The sequence below is a fragment of the Arachis ipaensis genome, chromosome B9 (assembly GCF_059453495.1).
Source record: "Arachis ipaensis isolate K30076 ecotype BB chromosome B9, ASM5945349v1, whole genome shotgun sequence".
In the NCBI taxonomy this organism is placed as follows: domain Eukaryota; kingdom Viridiplantae; phylum Streptophyta; class Magnoliopsida; order Fabales; family Fabaceae; genus Arachis; species Arachis ipaensis.
In genome coordinates, this window is record NC_142444.1 from 139,335,947 (window position 1) to 139,342,041 (window position 6,095).

The window sequence follows — 6,095 nt, forward strand, 5'->3', positions numbered from 1 at the left end:
CTGACCTGAAGAGGTCGATCGGCTTGTCGCTAAACATCCCGGGTCAGACAGCTTGACCCAGGGTATGAACAGTGCCCCTTCTTGAGTTCGATCTTTCCGTGAGATTGTGATTTTCAGAGCTTCGATCTCTTTGGAAGTCGTGCTCAAGCATCTGTCTGGCTTGTTTCTTCATTGCTTTGCAATCTTTTGCAGATTTTCTAGAGGTTTGGTACTTCACAGTCCAACCTCTTTTGAGTAGTAGTGTGGGTTTTCTTCCCTTGCTTTCTGGATCGCGCCTTGCTTTAAATTTGTTGACAACCCTCTGCTTTGGCGAAGTTATCCCTGTGGCTTGATATCCGGACTTTTAGTGACTTGTCCAATGACTTTTTAGTATTCTTTATATAGAACCTTTTTTAGTCTTGGATGACGTTTGTAGCCCTGTTTGAGATTGTGCCTTCTTTGAGTAGAGTTGTATCCCTTTTAGCTAAGCACATTTGAGTCTTAAGTTGTTTCCCAACCTTTTGGCTTGTTCTTTTTTGAGATCGTACTTGCGCCTCTTCTTAGCTAACGTCGACCTGTCTGACTTTGCCCCTGCTTGAGTTTGGACCTTTCCGTGAGATCGTGCTTTCAGAGCTTTGATCTCTTTGGGAAAGTCGTGCTCAAGCATCCTGACTTTGGTCGATCTTAAGTAGTTTCTCCTTGTGCGAGTTTGGTATTGCCCCTTTTTAGTTTGTTGAGTGGTCTTTTCACCCTTCTTCCGATTTGTTTGTCTTCACTGCTCGGGCTTTTTAGTCATAATCCAACAACTTTTTATAGTTTGTTTGGATGACTTTTTAGCGCCGTCTTTGAGGCCGTGCTTTTTGCTTTTTAAGTAGTGTCTTTTTTCAAGACTTCGTACTTTTCAGCGAAGCACTTCTGGTTTTGGTATTTTGACCTTTCCTTGGCCTTTGTGAGATGTTTGTAGAGTGTTTGGTACTTTTGCTGTCCAACCTCTTTTTGTTTTGTCCACTTTCTGCTTGGTCGAGGTGGTCCTTTGGGGCTAACTTGTCCGACAACTTTTTAGTGTTCTTTGGTAGAATCTTTTTAATTAGTATGAACAATTTCGATAGCCTTGTCGTGGAGCCGTGGCTTTTTGGGCAAAGCTATGTCCCTTTTAGCGCACGTTTTTCGTTAGTTCGATTTCTCTTGTCGATCCTTCTTTAGCTTTCGTTGGTCCGACTTCTCTTGTCGGTCCAAGTTGTAGCTTTCGTTAGTCTGACTTTTTCCTGTCGGTCCAAGCTGTAGCTTTCGTTGGTCCGACTTCTTCTCGTCGGTCCAAGCTATAGCTTTTGTTGGTCCGACTTCTTCTTGTCGGTCCAAGCTGTAGCTTTAATTGGCTCGGGCTGACTTCTTCATGTCAGCCTCTTCTAAGTTATTTCTTAGTAATCCTCTTTCTTGGACCTTTGTCAGGTCTCTTTCAGGGATTACTTTTATAACTTGTTTGTAGGAGGCCGACTTCTTTACGTCGTCCTCTTCTAAGTTATTTTTGTAATCCTCTTTCTTGGACCTTTGTCAGGTCTCTTTCAGGGATTATTTTAATAACTTGTCTGTTGTAGGAGGTCGACTTCTTTACGTCGTCCTCTTCTAAGTTATTTTTGTAATCCTCTTTCTTGGACCTTTGTCAGATCTCTTTTAGGGATTACTTTTATAACTTGTTTTTCGTAGGAGACCGACTTCGTTAGGTCGATCTCTTCTAAGTTATAGCAATTCCTCTTTTATAGGGTTGGCTAGACCTCTTTCCAGGGATTTGCTGATAACTTGGGTTGACTTGGTCCGACTTCTCAACGTCGGCCAGTCTTTAAGTTATTATTTTAGCAATCTATAAGACCTCGTCAGGTTCTTTTTTCGGATCACTTTCGATAACTTCTTACATTATTCTGTGTTCATCTTTACCGATTTGTAGAAGGTTGTCTTTTTTTTTTGGTCGACCTTTAGATGAATCCCGTTTTCATCTTTATTGGTCTTCCATCGTGATCGTGCAGTGAATCTATTTTTCACTTTCTACCGATCTGTTGCTTTATAATCGGGCAATGAACTCTGCTTTCACTTTTTTTCCGACCTTGTCGAAATCGGGCGATGAATTCTGGTTTCATCTTTGCCGACTTTTATCGTGATCGGGCGGTGAATTTGGTTTTCACCCCGCCGACCTTGTCGTGATCCGGCAGTGAAATTTGCATTTCAGATTAATGCGTCTTGGTATAGCAGTGAATTTTGTTTTCACTTTATCGACCTTTGTCAAAATCAAATGATGAATTCGGTTTTCATCGTGGTCGGGCAGTGAAGTTGGTTTTAACCTTGCCGACTTGTCGCTTTGTAATCGGACGATGAATTTGGTTTTCATCTTGCCGACTTTGTCGTGATCGGGCGGTGAATTTGGTGTTTTACCTTGCCGACCTGCCGTAGTCGGGAGTCATGGTAGGAAACTTTTTAGGGAATCTGCAATCTTTTAAACAATAAAATGAAGATAAGAGTGTGTACATGTTAGTACTTACCTTTCTAGGTTGGGCAATCTTTTTGGATCTCGGTCTGGCGCCCTTTTTAGGTATGCCATGACCTTGGTAGCTCTTGCCCCCTTGAGGTTGGACATTTTGTAGCAACCTTTCCTCAGTTCTTCTGAACAACTTGGTATGGTCCTTTTCAGTTGGCTGCTAGCTTCTCTTCTCCTGACCGACCTATTCTGATGTCATTTCGGATCAGAATGAGATCGTTGTTGCTGAATTACCTTCCGATTGTATCTTGAGGTCATTTGACGTTTTAACGCCTCTTCCTTGATCCGAGCTCTTTCTCGGGTTTCAGGAAGTAGGTCGAGTTCTTCCATTTAAAGTTGGGAGTTGGCCTCTTCACTGTAGTAGATCACTCTGGACGATCCTTCTTTGACCTCCACTGGGATCATTGCCTCCATTCCGTAAGCTAATCGGAAGGGTGATTCCTTTGTAGTGGAGTGTGGAGTTGTCCGATACCCAGAGGACTTGTGGGAGCTCTTCTGGTGGGGCTATAGGGAAGTTGGCATGCTTTTGATGTAAGGCTTTGACTTTGTATTTGTTCTGAAGAACTTTGGTTATTTCTACAAAAAGTTTGCATCTTTGATCGTTTGTTGTCACTTTTCTTTTGTCATTCGCCTTTGAGAATAATGTGTGCTTTGCTTAGGGTTTGGTTGCTGTTCTTGTTTCTTTTCATTGTTGCCTGACTCCTTTTGTACAAAAGTTCTAGCTTTTGTTTTGACCTTTTGTTTGAGAGGTGTTCGGGCTGTTTGGGTATAGATTTTCGACTTCTTTTCTCTGTGTTCTTGCCCTGCTGTTGCCTCCAAAGGGTGCCCCTGGACCTTCGTGTGAGTCTTGGGATTTCCCTTTTACTGCTGTATCTGACACCTGATGTTTTACTGTTATTCTCCGAGTTGTTTCCTTATTTTCCCGAGTTGTTTGGTAGTAACCTCATAGTCGACCTATGTCTTTGAGATGTCTACTAAGATCCGGACAGCATGTCTGATTAGCTGGATTTCATAGTTTTAATGCGTGTTACTGTGGCTGACCCTGAGTACATCCCTTATACCGCCTTCGAAATTGACTCGTTGTGGTCTTGTAATGTAGCCTGGATGAGGCTTCTATTATTGTCCCCTGGTTTGGTGTTGGCTAGTTTTGCAAATGCATCAGCTCGGGCATTCTATGTGTCGGACTTCATTTTCCCCGATTTGTCCGAGCTGTTGGTGCTGGCTGGTTTTGAAAGTGCATCAGCTCGAGCATTCTATGTGTCGGACTTCATTTTTCCCGATTTGTCCGAGCTGTTTTCTATTTTTGTCCAGGGTCCCCCGAGATGTTCTCTGGTTTTGTCCAGGGTCCCCCGAATTATCCGAGCTGTCCTCTGTAGGATTCTTCCAGCTAAGTTTGTTTTCTGTAGGATGCCTTTTATGGGCTGGTTGGTCCGAACTCTGATAGTGTGAGCTTGAAAGTATGAGTGGAGTCATTGAGAGATGAGTACGAGGGCGTAGGCGAACTTTTTCTATCTTTTGATAGTTTAGTTCGGCCCCTTGTAGAGCTTTATTGATGAAGTAGATGGGTTGTTGCCCACTTTTGTCTTCTCTGACTAATGCTGAGGCTATTGCCCGACTTCCCACTACGAGGTATAATATGAGTTCTTCACTTTCCCGGGGTCTGGTGAGAATGGGTGGTTGCCCCAAGAATAGGAGAAATCTCGGAAGGCTTGTTCGCATTTCGTTGTCCTTTTCAAACCTCTCTCCCTTCCTTAATATACCTCTTTGAGGTGTCTTTTGCAAGATGATTTGGAGATCGAACCTCTTGCGAATCCTCCATTTATCATATGAACACGTCTCTTAGAGGGGTGAGGTAGACGTTCGACTTATCCGACCTCTTTGGTGTGAGTTGGACCTTTAACTCGTCCGACCTCTTTGTTGTGAGGTGGACCTTCAACTCGCCTGACCTCTTTGGTGTGAGGTGGATCTTCAACTCGTCCGACCTCTTTGGTGTGAGGTGGATCTTCAACTCGTCCGACCTCTTTGGTATGAGGTGGACCTTTAACTCGTCCGACCTCTTTGTTGTGAGGTGGACCTTCAACTCGCCCGACCTCTTTGGTGTGAGGTGGACCTTCAACTCGTCCGACCTCTTTGGTGTGAAGTGGACCTTCAACTCGTCTGATCTCTTTGTTGTGAGGTGGACCTTCAACTCGTCCGACCTCTTTGTTGTGAGGTGGACCTTCAACTCGTCCGACCTCTTTGTTTTGAGGTAGAGCTTCAACTCGTCTGACCTCTTTGGTGTGAGGTGGACCTTCAACTTGTCCGACCTCTTTGGTGTGAGGTGGACCTTCAACTCGTCCGACCTCTTTGGTGTGAGGTGGACCTTCAACTCGTCCGACCTCTTTGTTGTGAGGTGGACCTTCAACTCGTCCGACCTCTTTGTTTTTGATTGGGCGAGGTGGTGGGATCTTCTCAGTGTTGCGTATTTCTCGTTAGACATCCACAAGAGATAGATTTCTCAGTGGGTTGGTCTTCTTTCTTCCTGGACTCTTTATCCTTGTCCCGTAGTAGGTTAGGAGAATCTGGTTTTTGAGCTATCTCCCAATCGGGAGTTCTCCTCCATATTGATATATTTTTTCGCCCTTTCTTGAACTTCGTTTAGAGATGTTAGGTGCTTCTTGGATATTGAGTGGTTGAAAGGTCCTTCTCGCAGGCCATTAATGAGACCCATGATGGCGGCCTCTGTTGGTAGGCTTTGTATGTCTGGGCATGTTTTGTTGAATCTTTCCATGTAGTTGTGAAGACTTTCCGAATCTCCTTGCTTGATTCCTAATAGACTGGGGGCGTGCTTAGCCTTATCCTTCTGGATGGAGAATAACGGATTGCATCTGAGGCCTCCGTGAGATACATCCTGCTTCTGAAATTGCTAAGATGATGGCTTGGATCTGATGTGCCATCGTACGGGGTCATGTTGGGAGCTTTGAAGTCCTTTGGGACTTTAGCTTTCATGATCTCTTTGGTGGATGGGTCTTGAACTTTGTGGGGGCTGTCTTCGTGACCGGATCGAGTTGTTTTGGCCTTGAGATCTGCTTCGAGTTTTAGGAGCTTGTCCTTTAACTCGCGGCGTCGCCTTACCTCTCTTTGTAGATCCTTGCCAACTTCTCATTGATGCTGGCTTTCTTTTTCAAGTTTCTTTAGGCGATCTTGAAGCGCTTCTATTACTCCCGGATGTGATGAGTTTTTGTCTCTGTTAGATTCCGGAGTATCTTTTGGTGTAGTGTCCGCATTTTTGTGCGGCGTTCTGTCCTCTAGATCTGAATCGTGGTCGTTGTCATGGTCGTCCGCCATGGTGATGGGATGACTTCCAGGTTCCCCGGCAACGGCGCCAATGTTCCGAGGGTTACCTGAAACTGAAGGTCGATCTCGGATGAGATCTTCTGTACTGGTCGGAGATGACGTGTGGTACGCGGAATCGTGATTACACTTTAATTATGTAAAATTCATTGCTCTTTCTTTCCCTGGAAATGGCGCCAAAAACATGATGCCAAGACCATGGTTCACAACTCCGTGTAACTAACCAGCAAGTGCACTGGGTCGTCCAAGTAATACC